The following is a 17,906-nucleotide window of genomic DNA, read 5'->3' as shown; positions in this document are numbered from 1 at the left end:
AAATAGAGTTTAAAAGTCACATGGCAAGTTGCAGAAAGTGATGCAATCAAAGCTGCAGAGTAACCCCTTAAATGCAGTGCTACATATTGTGTTTGAAGCAGTTACATTGTGTAATGCACACTCATGGTTTAAAAGCAGCAACCACAAGTTGAACCAAACTCTAAAACACAATTCTGAAAATACTGGGAAAGTCCAGGCAGAAAAAACCTCATGTCAACTGCCTTTTACTAGTACAGTGGTACCTCTGGTTACAAACGCTTCTGGTTATGAACACTTCAGGTTACAAGCTCCGCTAACCCGGAAGTAGATGCTCCTGGTTGCGAACTTTGCTCCTGGTTGCGAACTTTGCCCCAGGATGCAAACGGAAATCACGCGCTGGAGGCCCCATTAGCGAAAGCGCACCTCAGGATAAGAATGGTTTCAGCTTAAGAATGGACCTCTGGAACGAATTAAGTTCGTAACCAGAGGTACCACTGTAACACAAAGAGGACAGATATGACTTCTCAGTTATGTAATAAAAGAGCAAGGTATGGACTTCCTTTGGAAGGACTCTCCTTCATTGGAGGTTTCAAAGCAGAGGTGTAATGGCCATCTGTCAGAGATGCTTTAGCTGTGATTCCTGGATTGCAGGGGGTGGGACGAGATAACCCTTGGGATCCCTTCCAATTCTCCAATTCTGTGATAGTTATAATAAATGGCTGATATTATCCCTATATTATATATGTGTTCATTTTCGAAAATTCTCCTCCTGTCTGACTAAAGATCCACTGGTATAAAGTGCTCAGATCTTCACTCTGCAGCCTAGATATCTCAAAATGCTGGCTGTGTGTTTAGGTTGCCCTGCTCTCTCTGTTTCTCTGTTGGAGAATCTCTGAGCTGAGATTCTGAGGATTCTAAAGAGAGTAATGGCTGGATAGTACATGCAAATCAAAACTCTCTCTTGGGTCTCTTACAATATGGAAAAAAGCACAATATATCTACTACTCACAAAACTACGCTTTCAAAATTTCCAGTTATTGACAGCTGAAAGATATGTTTGAACATGCTAATCCATGGGTTTTTAAGACTTTAATCCTCCAAAGTCACTCCAGTGACTACTTACGCATAGCTGAGCATGAAAGCTGCACAAAATAAATGCCGCATAAAGTCTGCCTGCCAAGAGATTTCATTTTAGACAGTTAGTTTTTTAGCCCCCCTCAGGCGCTGTGAATAAAAGGAATACAAATTGGTTCTATTAAGACATCTGGGCCTGTTCTTTGGCTCTCTGGGCATGAAACAATTACTATAAACAGGGCTGTAGATGCCGTGAGTTCTCACAAGTAATGATAAAGCGCCACCTGTTTTAAGCTCCCTGAGAATTTCAGTTTTGAACTGTAATCCTATGCATGCCTGCTCAGAGATAAGTCTAACTAGGTTTACTGCCACATAAGTGTGTACAGGATTGCAGCCTTCATTTATTTTTTGCACGAAATGCAAGTTCCTAGTCCTTAGGAGTGTGATGTTGTTATGCTCACAATTGTGTGAGCAAAGCCTGGCAAAATCTAAGCAGCCAGAAAGACTGCTGAGAAGGATTTTAAGCGGCAGTAATGAGTGGTAGTAATAAAGTGAACTAATCAAAATTAAGGGAATTGTGCTACTGTTGCATGCTGGTCTCTATTTTGTCCCCCATACTTCCATGTTGTCTTTTTGTCTCCATTGTGTTGCCTAGGTGGGAGGGGTTGTCAATCAGACTATCTATCTATCTATCATCTATCTATCTAACTAACTATCTATCATCTATCTATCTATCTATCTATCTATCTATCTATCATCTATCTCTATCTATCTATCTATCATCTATCTCTATCTATCTATCATCATCATCTATATCTATCTATCATCTATCTATCTATATCTATATCTATCTATCTATCTATCTATCTATCTATCTTTTATCTATCTATCTATCGATCTATCTATCTATCTATCTTTTATCTATCTATCATCTATCTAGCATCTATCTATCTATCTATCTATCTATCTATCTATCTATCATCTATCTATCTATCTATCTATCTATTATCTATCTATCTATCTATCTATCTATCATCTATCTATCTATCTATCATCTATCTATCTATCTATCATCTATCTATCTAGTTATCTATCATCTATCATCTATCTATCTATCTATCTATCTATCTATCTATCTATCTATCTTTTATCTATCTATCATCTGTCTATCATCTATCTATCTATCATCTATCTATCATCTATCATCTATCTATCTATCTATCTATCTATCTATCTATCTATCTATTATCTATCTATCTATCATCTATCTATCTATCTATCTATCTATCTATCTATCTATCTCTATCTATCTATATCTATCTATCATCTATCTATCTATCTATCTATCTATCTATCTATCTATCATCTATCTATCTATCTAGTTATCTATTATCTATCTATCTATCTATCTATCTATCTATCTATCATCTATCTCTATCATCTATCTATTCCTGGTGCAAAAAAAACTGTGTGCACAAAGAAAATAAGTAAGCCTGAGAGAAGGCTAGGCTGAATTCTTCTTGACATGCTAGATTTCTACATGGAAAGGGTGTTTTGCATGGGGGGGAGATGCATCCATACATTCCAACCCTTATCTGCAGTCTGAACTGGTTTAGTTCAGGAAAGGCTTTATCACCGATTTCTACTTTATGAAAAAACTGGGACACAAAAGCCATAATGGATATCCCTTTTATATTAGAAGCCACCTTTCTACGTTCTTATGCTTAAAACTGTGTCCTGAAGCAATAACTGAAATATGAAGCCACTCGATCTGTTTCATCTGCACAGATGTGAAGCATTAACCACAAGAATGTGTCTTCACAGGAGCTTCATCATTTTGGGGCAGAATGCTGAAGTGTGAGAACCTGTGATTCAGCACATTATAGGCCAGGTGTGCTGTAATGAATGATACAGCCAGTTCTTTGGGTGGCTTTTAAAATGTCGTATTATTTCCCTTGCCAAAATTTCATGCAACGGTATTTGGAATCATGCTTTAAGCTGCTGTAGTTGTCCCTTGAGCAAAATGTTAAATGTTGAATGTTCCTTGAGCTAAATATTACATGTCCAGAATGAGCAAAACTTAGTACCACTTACTATTTATCCAACACATTTGAGATGTTCAAAATAAATAATGGCAAAGGATAATTAGGGCTGTAACAGATGAGGGAGATACCCTCACTTAAATTTAAAGCAGCTTTGACTAGAGCTTGAGTACTGAACATGTCCGCAATTTCCACCCAGACGCTGTTTATGAGGGCTGAATACCAGCTATGTCTGGAAAATTCCGGACATATGGGAACCCCACCGAAGTGCCACCACTCTCATCAAAACCAAAGCTCCTTATGGCTGTTTAAAACATACTCAAACCTCAATAAACCCAGTCTCGTTTTTCTGCCCCATTAGGCATGTAAATAGGCTGAGGTGAAATTTGAGCTCAGCCTCTCATGTATTTTTCACCTCACAGCCCCAAGTTTCACTCAGTGGCAACTTCAGCCACCCATGTTTGGTTATTCTGTCTCTGGACAGAGGCAATTATGCGATGGTAGTGCAAAATGTAAGCATCACTTCCAGTTAGCTTCATTTACCGCTCCTACTTTCTGGCAGAGAAATTGAGGAGGAAGTAATGAGAAAGCAGGCTGAGGCATACTCAACATAGCTCAAGAAGGTCTATTTTTATAGTGACATTCCCACTTCCTGTCTCAAGTGAGAAGCAGACAGAAGCATAACAATAGTTGTGCACATTTCCGATGTTTTTTTTTTAAAAAAATCTCACAAGACAGTCGATACAAAATTTGATCTTGTCAGATCAGTTTTTGCTGCTCTGCTTGGTACAGCTCTATGACAATTCAATGGACACTTACATTTTCAACACAAGTTTTTTTTTTTGCTTTTTGTTTTAATCTTTTCTCTGTCCCCCCTTCTGCATACAGAAAAAGCCAGGACTCAAGGTGACAGTATGCTTGTAGGTGAAGGCAAAGGCTGATAACGTGGATGAGATGTAAAGTCTACATTGCAGAGAACAGAAGACAATTGTGAGAGTCATATTGTGAGCTCATATGCAGAAACACCTGCATTTAAGCAATGAGTGTGCATGTATGAGCCTACCTGAGGCGATTAGGCTTGAGAAGGAACTTAGTCCTCTATTTTTCCATTGCGCTTGGAAGGTCATAAGATCATCGGGTGATATCCAATGCTGGTACGATATTTGAAACCAATGTATTTACCTAACTCAGATAGCTTTAATGGGTCTACCCTGGGTTTGGCCTAGTTGGATATTACCCATAGAGCTAAGAAGGGATGTCAAAGGTTATGCAGTCCAACTCCTTGCCAACACAGGGAAATCATTCTTATGGCATCCCTGTTAAGTGGCCACCTGGTTTCTGCTTAAAATACCTCAAAGGTAGTCCAGCACCTTTTAGGCAAGTCTGTTCCATACTTGAACAGTTTGTAAGGTGGTATTCAATGCTAGTCCTTCTCAGAGTAGACCTATTGAATTTAATATATGACTAATGTTATTAATTTAAGTGGGTCAGCACTGAAAAGGCTTTAGTTGAATACAGCCCATTGTTTCTTAGGACATTCTTCCTACAGTTTGACCTAAACCCGGTTTCATATACATTCCATTAAAATGTATATTAAATTAATGGTTTACCTGCTTTTAATGAACTGCACAGTTCAAAAGAAGAGCAGCTGAAATCTTCAGTGTTTATTTCTGAGTATGGAATACTCGTGAATCGCAGATGGCATTTGTGTGTCAATGTCTTTCCTGTTTAATGGCTTTCCTTTTCTTGCTAAAATTAAGACCATCCTATGTCGCACCTGAAAGTATTTATAAACTTTAGGAAGTAAAGTTCCCACAGGAAGGAGCAAGATGTGACAGGTTTTCCCTGCAGCAAACGTCACAGCTGCCATATCTACAATTGCTCAGTTCACATGATTCTCATGGGCTCATTGTGCTCATAACAATAGATGCTGCCACTTATGGGAAACAGATCTGCAGGGGATTCTCAGCCTGTGGCCCAAACCAGGATATCCACTACATGCATCCTATGTGTATGCATTTGGGGGGGGGGTATCCATGGTACACACAAAAAAAACCCAACCCCAAGGAATAGATCAATTTTTGTCAGTGGCCAGAACAGTCATGTGCCAAGTTATTATGATTAGAAGGACATACACACACTCAGGAAGTTGGTGTTACAATGGAAGGAAACTGAAGTGTTGTTCATAGCAATTGTTATAATTTTGAATGAGCTGCTATTTTATGTAGTTACAGTGTTCTTTTATTTTCTGAGAAAATTACATACATAAAAGCACAGGTTCCTTCCTTTTTATCCCCATCCTTGTAAATCATTTCCGAATTTCAGGAAAAGCTGTGCACACAGTACAGTTCGTGGGCAAGATTCCAAACACAAGAAATCCACATGCAGAGGTCTTGCATGTGCAGGGTTAGGAAATGGAATATTCTACGTGAGAAGCAGGGCATGGGATTCCATAAAGAGGTGCATCTGGTTTCAAAAGCTGAAGTAGTAATAACATCAATGCATTTAAATTTTGATTACTGATATATGTTACATTATAAAATGATGCATAGTTTTCTTGCATATTCAGTGGGATACGTGGATTGTAGAGGGTTCTTAATTCTAAGACCCTTGGGTATAATGTCCAGGTTCTTGCATTTAGTAAGAAAGAAGATATCAGTCTGTACCTGTGCAAGTTTCTTGGTGAGGTTGATGGACTTCCATTTCATGCGGCTCAATGTGGTGCCTTCCATGTTTCCAGTTACAGATAGGTAGCCGTGTTGGTCTGCCATAGTCAAAATAAAAAAATTCCTTCCAGTAGCACCTTAAAGACCAACTAAGTTAGTTCTTGGTATGAGCTTTTGTGTGCATGCACACTTCTTCAGATACACATCTGAAGAAGTATCTGTATCTGAAGAAGTGTGCATGCACACGAAAGCTCATACCAAGAACTAACTTAGTTGGTCTTTAAGGTGCTACTGGAAGGAATTTTTTTATTTTGACTATGGCAGACCAACACGGCTACCTATCTGTAATTATAAAATGAAATATTTTAAGGTGTCCAGCATTACCTGAAGATAGTATTAATGTGACACAAGCTACAAATGCTTAGCTTTGGCTTGACTGTGACCATCTTTTTAAATAGATATCCATGATTTTGCTTGATTGCTTTGGAGCCAAGGGAAGAAATATGAAAACTGTGGGGGGGAAACACACACACAACTATCCCGTTAAATAGTTGTACGAAGTGAAAGTCCTATAAAAAGAATTTTAGTGAAGGAAAACACAGCTCTCCCTGTCTGGATGAACTAATGATGTGTGTCTGTTCTTCAAGTTCTCCATTCTCCATTGTCACTGAAACTGAAAGGTTGCTGGTGTGAAATCCAGTGGAAATGGTTTAAATCCATTTGTGGAGGATAAGCTCCCAATTGTTCTGAGGAATCCAAGCTTTTCTTCAAAAACATACACATTGAATTCTGGGCACAGACTCATGCTTTACAAAAAGTGCTTTAAGACTGGAGAGGAAAGACAAATGGGACACAAAACAATAATTTTAAAAGTTCTGAAGATTTTGATTTTCTTCTCCTTGCAGATGAATTAGGTCGCTGTTTTCACTTCTTAACATATCTGGGTAGAAGTCCATACAAGTGAAATCATATTTTCACTAAAAAGACACACATCCCTGCTGCAAAGCAATACACAGTTTTAAGTGTCAGCATGCCTATTACAATTTAGACATCAGTTTGCCAAAAAAACCTGCAGATATTTGCGTGGTAGAGATGCCAGACAGTAGAAAAGTGGAAGAACCATGTTAAAAAAAAAGAAAAGGACCTGGTTATTTGATAATCTCCCCTTAGAATCAGTATTTCAAAGTTGTCATCCCCTCCCCAATGTCAGTTTTTTAAAAATGGGAATAGCTCAGAGTGACTTGAAGCTACAAGAAATTGCATTAGGCAGCATATCTTAATGGTAAATAAATAGCTACTCATTAGTCAACTGAAGCTGATTACTGTTATTTATCAAAATTAGTAAAGATTGCTTTAATGGGCAGCCAGGAATGAAATACGCTGTCATTATTTATTACAGCCCAGATTCTTCGGGTTTGGGATAGCTGTTACTTCTAAGAACTAAATACTATGTCCGATTTTAATTTTGTTCTATTAAAATGCACAGTTCTTTTCCTGTAAGGTAATTGCCTGAAATTCACTTCATATCTCTCTCTCTCTCTCTCTCTCTCTCTCTCTCTCTCTCTCTCTCTCTCTCTCTCTCACACACACACACACACACACACACACACACACACACATGTCCAACATCAATAGCAGAGGACAAAGCAACCCAGGATCACATTAAGAGGACTATAGAGTGTTTTATGAGCACTTTATTTAGGGTAGTAAAGAAAATGGTTGGATTTCTATAAAACACAAGCAGGGAGGAAGTGTTTGAGACATGTTATAGAGTAGACAATGTGGTAAATTTTATTGTCACAGATGTTCCAGGATGAGCATCAAGTGTTTCAGTGATGCTTTGGGGGGATAACCATGAAACCATACTACATTTAAGGCAGCGCAGGAGTTTGAAGCTCTCTTATTAAATGACAAATGTAAAACCAGACAGCACTAAGATATCTCTGTCTCTTTATCTTAGAAATACTAATATGAACCAGGATCTAGTCTGGCCAGATCCACATCACTTTATCCTAGACAGCAGAGGCTCTTGACCAGGACTTAGCAAGGACTCACCTAGAACAACAGTGAACGGTATCAATGATACCTGTGACAAAAGAGAGATAATGGTCTTTTATCTATTACTTGTCTATTTATCTGTTTATCTATTACAGGGGGTTGGACTCGATGGCCCTTGTGGTCTCTTCCAACTCTATGATTCTATGATTCTATGACTTCTTGAGATGCTGGATGCTTTCTTAATTTGGAATACTTCTCATTACAAACAAACAAACAAAGCTAGCAAGCTATTTTATATAAAAAGAAAAAGGCAACTTCAAAATCCCTATGCCTTTTGACTGAATATGCATAATAGGATTGCGCTGTTCAAGTCTAAATGATAATTAGTTCCAACTGAAATCAGGGAACTATTATGTGTACAAGTGTTTTTAGTGAAGCCCCCTTCCTTTCCCATTTTTGCTTTGTATTATTTAATTCTTCTTGCCCTTCTCTTGTGTCTGTCTGGCAGGCATCCTCAAAAATAAACCTTGTCGAGTCCGCCTCCCAAGAAAATGTGGGTAGGGTTGAATCCTTTGAATGACGCTTGTGCATCATCAGCCATCAGAAAGAAATTAGGCTTCATTAAATTCAAGCATTTAAGCGCTCTCTGGCTGTTACAGCAAAATGTCAGTAAAATGAATGCCAGCTAATAAATCAGCGCAGATGTCTGGAATGAGATGTCCTGTGCCACATCACACAATTTTAAAAAACAGATTTTTCCCCCCAACATGCTGAGCAACAGCACTTAAAAAGATGCTTCGGTTTGAAAGTGTCCGGCAAGTTACAGCTCCCTTTCCCCTTGAAATACTTTCCCTTTAATACTGTTGTAAGAAGGGTGAGCTGACCTCTACCTGCCCTGCACAGATTAAAAGGTTGCCTGATAAGTACTTACCAACAGGTTGAAAACAACTCAGTGTGGCATGAACTTTCATAACATCCAATTAAAAACCTACAATTTCACAGGCATGGCTTTTTCCGGCAAACATCAAACCTAGGAATTTCATGTCCAATTCACTAAATTTTGGCTGCCAGCATCACTGAAAAACCTGAAGTCCTGCTGCTATTATATGAGCCTATTACAGCTCCATCACTTCCATTTATCTGATATTGCTCAACAAATTACCACTTCTTACTGATCTTGTGACCAGGGGTAGAGAAGGCTACATTAAAGAGTTCTGTGAAAGCTGCTGAGCTTCGCTGTTCTCTGTATCCAGCAACCAGTAAAAGTGTCCGTGCTAAAGATCGTTGTGATGTGCTCCTTACCAGAGCTATGACAAGCACCGATGACTGCTGGACAGTCCACCAACTAATACGCTCCACGATAAATGCCATATACAGGGGTGGGTTTTACTCTCTGCATTTTTCCTGAAGCTGTTGAGCAGTGAAAATCATGTCCACTGTCCCCCTAGAAGGCCGAAGAAGTGGTAATTTGTTGAGCAATATCCCATTAGTGTGTTTGTGCAAATGATCATCACCACCAGCAGCACATTACTTGTTTCAGTGCATTGTAGAGCACATTGAAGGGCTTAGCCGTGCCTGCAAAAGCTTCCTGTTTACACGCGGGCATCCTCTTGACCAGAGCATGCTGTGCTTCTTACATCCCCAAGGCCATACATAGATCCCATGACTTCCTGTGTGGGATTCTGTTTTGCTTTCCTGTCACTACAGCGCGTTTGTCCTGTGAACTGCTGGGAGAATTTTCTCACAGAATTGTTAACAATTTGCCATCCCTCCCCCTTTTTTTGTAATGTATCTTGGACATGAAAGTATCCCAAGCATTAAACCTTATTACTTTGCAAGCAAACATTATAGACAATAACCTCTTCCCTTTGAATGCCTCTGTTTTGTCAACTATGTGTTAGTACTTAAGCACAAATACTGGTAATTCTCACTACGCATCATGACTCCATCACCCACACCTCCCCCTAGGTCATTGGCCTTTTACCTATTCAGCAAATCTTTGAAGAAAACCTGGTTCCTGTCCACTCCTACCATCAATTAGTTTTAGCAGCAACAGTGGCTGACTTGCTGATATGGCCAGGAGACATGGTTACTCCTGTTCCACACTCTTTTCCAGCTGACACCGAGGAAAAGTGGAAGTGGAGGCACAATGGAAAATATAAACAACAACAACAACAACAACAACAACAACAACAACAACAACAACAACAACAATAATTCATACCCCGCCCATCTGGCTGGGTTTCCCCAGCCACTCTGGGTGGCTTTCAACAAAGCATTAAAAACAGAATAAAACTTTAAACATTAAAAACTCCCCTAAACAGGGCTGCCTTCAGATGTCTTCTAAAAGTCAGATAGTTGTTTATTTCTTTGATAGGAGGGCGTTCCACAGGGCAGGCGCCACTACCAAGAAGGCCCTCTGCGTGCTTCCCTGTAACTTCACTTCTCGCAGTGAGGAAACCACCAGAAGGCCCTCAGCGCTGGTCCTCAGTGTCTGGACTGAACAATGGGGGTGGAGATGCTCCTTCAGGTATACTGGGCCAAAGCCATTTAGGGCTTTAAAGGTCAGCACCAACACTTTGGATTGCGCTTGGAAACATACTGGGAGCCAATGTAGGTCTTTCAGGACCAGTGTTATGTGGCCTGTAGCTCTAAACCCTACAGCTCTAAACAGTGGGGAAAGTGCAGCATTGTGGGAAGGGCTAGTTCTTTAGTTCCTCCATCAAACTGTAACTAATTTTTAACACCAATGGCAAATATTCACAGTAGATCTTGTTTACTTCCCAGAATAAACAACAACAGCAACTAACACTCAATCCTACCTAATCCTAACCTATGATCAGATCTCCCAGTATGCTAATCTTCACCCAACAAGAGCTGTGAGGGACCCAGGTCAGATTCTGGCCATAGTGGTAAGAAGAATTAATTTTTTAATTGAATGGATTAAAGATAGGCACTAAGGTCGTGTATTTCCCCCCCCCCTCTCCTTCACGATTAATAGTAGTGTAATAAACAAAAACCTGCCCTTATTCCCTTATGGGGGACACAAGAGCCCTTTTAGAGTCCTTTGCAGGTTCTCCATCAGTAGGAGAAAATAACAGAGGCCAACCAGAGAATATTGAGAAGCAAAGCAGCTAGTAAGCCTGATCTTTATTGAACTGTTGCAACAGGGTGCCCCCTTCACACGCAGGAGAAGGAGGACCCAGAACCAAGGTGTGTCCACCCTTATATAGACATTTTAAATTGCCCACCTTGGAGTCCAAGACCACCCCCAGAAACATCATCCCTACATCACAGAAAGGGGTGTAGCTCAAGACCAACCCCCAGACACATCATCCCTACATCACAGAAAGGGGTGTAGCTCAAGAGAAATCTGAGTACGTTGTTTACCTCCTGCCATTGTTTATCTCCTTTCTGGCAAGTTACCTGTTAATGCTTACTTGTTGGATACCCTGGGGAGCCTGGCCAGTCTTTTGTAATGATAAATACTTAGTTCCTGAACCAAGTCACAGGCTCACCCTATTCATACACAGATATACCTTTAAGACAGGTTGTGTGAATGAAAAGACAATGGGGAGGCTTTTCCATTTTCCTTTGACCTGGCAGAGGAAACATTTGGTCAGTCTGGGAGCCAAAATGGTTCCAGGGCTGTTTTCCTCTGCTGCCTCAGACATGTGGTCCATACGTTTATGTACGAGTTTGCCTGGTACATTTATGAACACCCATTATATACATAAGACCTCACTTTTTTTATTTTAGTAGCTTGGAAGAGGGGTCATGAGGAAAGGGATACCTGAGGACTCTTCTGTGGCCCCGAGTGCTGCTTCTAGGGAAAGAAAAATATATTGGGGGATCCAACCACAGATTTTCCACTTTATGTAGTATTTCACCCTTCCCCAGCTCAACATGCCATGCAGCTCAGAATAAAGCCACATATGTCTTCCTGGATGTTTTACAAATCCGAAAGTGACAAACAAATACACACTGAGGTTCTAGCTGTTTGCAATTTTAGGCAGCTATTTATATTTCAGGGGAAGCAAGGTGAAATAGTTTTGCTGGAGATAGACAATAGATTTTAAGAGAGCAGAAAGCATACGGTTGTGCATTCAGTTCACACGAAGCACAAACCAAACTGAAATGGCCTGATCTGAAGTAACTTAGGTCACTCTGAAGCAGTTCAGACCAAGGTAGGAAAAATCTTATTGCTTCAGAACCACCCCAGAAGGGTGTTTTTACTTTTTTTTCTGGCCACTTGATACATATTTTGAAACCACTCACAAATATAAAACACCAGGAGGAAAGAGTCTGAGGCATAGGAGGGGTGGTGGCATGACAGACATCTCTAGCTTCCAATCAGAAAATGACCACACAAAGGCTATCCTTTTCCTTTCAGACAGTGCTTTTGGGAAGGATTTAGAAGGAGCTTACCATAGCAGGTTCTGGTTTTGTTTTTGTTTCGCATATCAGTAAAATAGAATTGAGAATTGCTACATGTACTAAATTCTATGTCTGGTCAAAGTCTCTGACCTGAAACAACAGTGTGGGTGCATCATGGACAGTAACAGTGCTCAACTTTCTGAAAAAACAATAGTTTCCTCCTAACCTTTGAGAAACCCCAGCAATCCCTACACAGATCTGGCTGGCACAGGGCACAAAACCACAGCTCGCCCCTATACACGAAGCCAAGCCAGAGCACAACTAAGTGCAGTACAGCCATCTTCTCAGAAAAACTCTTCACAAGCTCAAGAGGTCAAGACACGAAAGCTTTAGCAACTAATCCACACTTAATGACCCTCCTAAGTGGTACTCAGAATATCACTCAAGAAATCACTCAAGATATCCCTCAAGTAATTAAGGAACAAAAGAAGAAAAGGCACACTAACCTGGGAACTTCCTCTCTGCCCAGAACGTCGGAGGCTATACACCACACCCCCTCAACAGTATTTATAGGAACTCAAACACTGAGATCCTGCTCTGTTCCAGTAACAAGAAGCCGAAAGCACCAGCCTGAAGATGACGAGTGAGACCTCGTCGAAACGTCGCCTAGACACCCCAACTCTTACACGGGAAGACACCCGAAGACACCAAAACCTGCATTCCTGTACCCGTGAAAATCTACGAAAGCATATATATATATATATATATATATATATATATATATATATATATTATATATAAAGACTATATATAAGGTATATATAAAGACTACGGATTTGTGTCACTGCCCAATTCCATGAAAGATTTATTCATACATTTTGCACAATGCCACAATCCCACATGCAACTTTTAAAAAGGATGGGAAACACTGGGCTATGCAGCTGAGGGTGCACCGCTTATTGCCAGCAGTGCAAAATAGCTCTGCTTTGCTAATACCTGTTTAGCTGAGTAGGAAGGAGTTACAGTCCAGCAGCGTAGTCCTGTGTTATCCTAGTGCATTGGCCTTTTCAGGAAATTGGAGTCAGCGGGCACAGTTGTGAAAGCAGGGGACAGATTGGAGGTTTCAGCCTTGGGTATCTGGATGCCTGGCCTACCCAAAGATGGAAAGCAAGGGCAGAGGAGCAGACCTGGTTGCTGTCTGACTGTATGCTTAGAGCAGGGCTGGAGAAGGGGCGTGGGGCGGGGCTGACGTTGTCGGTCATCTGGAGGCCTGCCCCGGAGAGACGGAGGCACGCACTCCCCTGGACCACCTTGACGCGCATGTCGTAACCCGGGTCACCTCAGTCGTGCGAATGCGCACCCAGCCAGGCCTCCCCCGCCGCGCTTCCCATTGCTGGGATTTGCCCGGCTTTCAATCTCAAGGGAGGGAGGGAGGCTGCTCAAGACGCGAGTCGGAGGGGCGGCCTTCCGGCGGCTACGAGGGAGGATTTCGCCCCGCCGCCTCCACGACCAGGCCTTTGCTTCACCTAGGTGCCCCATCCCTCCACCTTTTGCACGCGCCACCTTCCCGCACGCTTATGCACCCGTTCTTACGTGCAAAAGGCGGCGGCAACTGCAGCTCCTCCTCCTCTAGAGATGAGGCGGGTGCTTGCTGCTGATGCTGCCACTCGCTGGAAGCTCGCGATGGCTCTCCGTCAGCGAAGGCTTAATGGTTCCTCCCCTCCTCCTCCCCCCCGCTTCCAGGACGAATGGTACAGCCGGAGAAAGAGCGACACTCGAACTCCCGTGAGGAGGAGGAGCCTCCAACTCCCCTTAACACCTTCTGCGCCAGCTGCGGCTCTCCCTCTCTTACAACAGCCCTTCACATTTCAAGCGGTATCTCCTACCACTTTAAAGAGTGGCGACTTACCCCCCCAAGGAATCCTGGGAACTGTATTTTGTTAAGGGTGCTGAGAACCGTTAGACTCCCACGGCACACCAGGCAACATCTCGCGGCACACTAGTGTTCCGCGGAACACCGGTTGGGAAACACTGCACTAGAAAACCAAACTCAATCAATATGCTAAATACTGGCACATTTAGCATAAGCCATCTGCATTATCTTGCTTAATTTACCAAGAATCAACTAGCTTTATTTTGAGAAGGTACGGGATGGGCGGGGGGAGCATTATATAAGAGCTTGACCCTGTGTGACTCATAAGAAAATATCTGACAAACAACAATATGACAAAATGAGTCCTTTGAATTATGTGAACCTGCTGGGAAAGAAAATCCTTTCCTTTAACTGAAAAGTTATGGCATCTTATTGGCAGCAATGGATGTAAACATGGTGATTCCAGCTCCACACATACAACTTGCTGTTATGTGAAAGTAAAGGAAACACTTTGACAAACAGCTTTTGTTATCCTATTGTTTGGTGATGGCTGACTCATTAAGCACAACATTAGGGTAATTCGTTTAAAGCACCCAAAAAATTCACAAAATAGTGTACAAGCATTCAAGTTATCCAGAACTCAGGTTAGATGGTAATCAGAGAGAGAGAGATTACTGCTGGTAATGCCCCCAGTCTGAATCTTGTAAGAATCTTAAGGCTGAGTGAAGAAGGAGATGACAGTCAAATGAGGTGCTATGAAGGTATCAGGTTGCACCAAGGTCCACAGGGAAGATAAAATATAGCAATGGCCGAATCTCCATTTCAGGAAATACAAAACCAGTTGTGACCCAGGTTGGCCTCTATCATTAGGTGAAAGACACAGGTTCCCTGGTAGACAGAATGCAGAAATAAAGATAAATAGAGGTGGGAATTAATTTTAGGTGAACTGCCAGGTACAATCCTAAAATGGATTTTGGATTATTTCTTATGAGCCAACCTTTACTTGTTGTGTGACTGTAGACATACAGTGGTACCTCGGGTTACATACGCTACAGTTTACATACGCTTCAGGTATGTAACCTCCACTAACCCAGAAATAGTACCTCGGGTTAAGAACTTTGCTTCAGCCTGAGAACAAAAATCATGCTCTGACAGCACGGCAGCAGTGGGGGAGGCCCCATTAGCTAAAGTGGTGCTTCAGGTTAAGGACAGTTTCAAGTTAAGAACGGACTTCCAGAACGAATTAAGTACTTAACCCGAGGTACCACTGTACTGAATTTAGCTTTTCATCATAGGGACTTTCAACTGAAGGAAAAGGATCTTCTACTACCTGAAGGCAGGGTTTTATTATCTGAAGTAGAAAAGATTTCCTCCAACTAAGTGGCCAGTTTGGCCTCTATTGACTCCCCCACCCCAACCTAAAATGAATAGCCCTGAGAAAGAACTGCACCGCTGAAGGCATCTTATCCAAGGGCAGCCCAAAATAGGCCTGAGCTGTATCCACACACCCTGGCCATGCACCAAATATGGAACCTACCAAATACTGTTTTCAGTGGTAGAAGGGACACTTGAGAATAAGGTTGAGAAAGAAATTCAATCCAGTTTGCATTTAAAGGTGAACTTGCCTAATTTGTGCATTTGGCAACAATACGTGAACCCAGCCCCAGCCATCCTTTGAAATTTGCACGTCTCCAAATTTTGCAAAGCGTTTCTCCAGCCACGTAATGTGTATACAAATGCATCTGCTGGGGTAAAGTGTGCACTGAAAATGACATGCAAAGAAGCTTTATATAAGGGGATGTTGCATACAAAAATGTGCACATAAGGAGAAATTTGCACTAAAATGCTGGTGAATTTTCACAAGGACTTTTAAAAAACTGATGTGGAAATATAGAGAACTGAATTTAAGACTGGAATAATGAGAAACAAAGAGAAACTGAATGTGAGGAGACCATTTGGTTAACTGCAAGCATTTTTTAAAATAAGATTTGATATAGCAAATTTTCGCTGTTCTCTCTCTTACAGAAAATAATTGTTGACTTGGTAAGCTTAAATATGGCCTAGTTCTTCAGTTTATTCTTGGCTCTTCTGCATCGTAAAAGTGTAATCTGTCATTGGCTATCCCCAGAATAACCATGCAGAGGCCTGTAGTATACATACCAATATGCACAGCTGTTAAACCCACACAGAAAATTATATACACATTCTCCATTGGCATTTGCTCAATGACAGTTGACAAGGGTCTATATTTGCCAGTATCAGTCATTTGTAGGTACTTGTTTTGCTAAATATAGAAGGTACTCCACCCTTCTGAGGATTTTAATCTGTACAGAAAAGTATACTGAGTGCTTTAAGGACATTCTGGGTTTTTAATAAAGTGGAAAGGCTGCTGTCTCTGGAGGACAAAGGCAGAAAACTCTAAATAGGATAGGATGACAGTTTCCTGGAAAAATGGCCTCCAGGTGAGTGTCCTAGTGTAAATTAGGATTATAGCTTTAAACAAGGTCCATAGGATACATTTTTCATATAATCTCGGTTGATGACAAGTTGCATACTTCAGACCACAGGATTTCTAGTGTCTTCCCATTGGCTGCATGGCTTTATTATTATAATGAATGTGGGCTCTAGAAGTGGATGTAAACTACTTGAGGCTCTTTCCCCTATGAAAAAAAAAATAGGCCTCTGGATTTTCTGGTGTTTACAAAAGAATATTGAGGCATAAAGCCTGGTTGAAAGGACTCAAATGTAAAGCGGTAGGAATGTGTGAGGGAGCAATATTAAAACATATTTTTCCAATTCAGGTCTGCTTACAAAATGGATCTTTCATTATCCCTACTTTTAAATTACTTTTACATTCCCAAGAATGGCTGATACTGAATGTAAAGCTTTCATAACCTTGAACAGGGCACAAGTTATCTAATTTGTCAAGTTAGTATATAAAATGAGTGCCATAATTCTTATCTGCAAGACATAACATTTAGTCTTGCTCGCAGTCATTCTCAAAAGTGGCTTTTAGATCTGAATTTCAAAATGAGGGTGAAGGGGAATAAGAGCTTCTTTTTCTTCTTCAAAATTTCTTTGAGATATGACTTTCCTACCAGCAGTTCAATATAAATCAGAAAAGGTCCTTAGGCATACTTAAGCCTAGATATGCACTAGCAACTCACATAGCTTCAGAATCTGTGTCAGAGTTGTTGGGGCAATGGGAGCTGAAATAGCCTCACTGCTCATTTCGTTCTCTCTGCCATATTTTCATCCAAAGCCAAACACCAGCAGGTTGACTAAAAGTATGAATATGAGAAAATTTGAACTGCTTCTGAGGTAGATGTATGTCTGTTATGCATACTGTTCTTATTCTAGAAGGGCATTGTTATAAGCAACATTTGAGGATCTAGTTATTCTGATTAAGAGTCACCATGCGCACCAATGCACATAGTCATGTTGCATGCTCCCCACTGCCCTGACGGGTGAGATGATTCAGGAGGAATAATACAGGGCTTAATTTCCTTATGGTGATGGAGAACACTGGAGACAAGTTGCTTAAAATAATTTGCTTTACTTGCCAATTGAAGTCTGATCTCTCTCAGTTCCTCATGGGGAAAGCAGTGAGTCCATCCATTCAATTTTTGTGAATTTTTAAAGGGAAACACATAGAAACACATTTAGAAAAAAAGAAAGAAAAAGAAAGCAAGCACAAAAGAGGCAGTTAGACTTATTTATAAACATGCTACTATACCACCCTCTCACTAAACACTGGGGTGGCATACCACAACATAAAAACTTTTAAAAGCAATGCAGAACCATCATTAAAATAACTGACTACTCAATAAAAATTGCAAACGACTGCACTCAGTAATTGTTGACTAACAAATATTGTTTCTCAGTAAAAGTTGTAAA

This window comes from Podarcis liolepis (assembly GCF_965112155.1).
Source record: "Podarcis liolepis genome assembly, chromosome: 3".
NCBI classification, from domain to species: domain Eukaryota; kingdom Metazoa; phylum Chordata; class Lepidosauria; order Squamata; family Lacertidae; genus Podarcis; species Podarcis liolepis.
The sequence above is the reverse complement of the archived record's forward strand: the minus strand, read 5'-3'. Positions refer to the sequence as shown.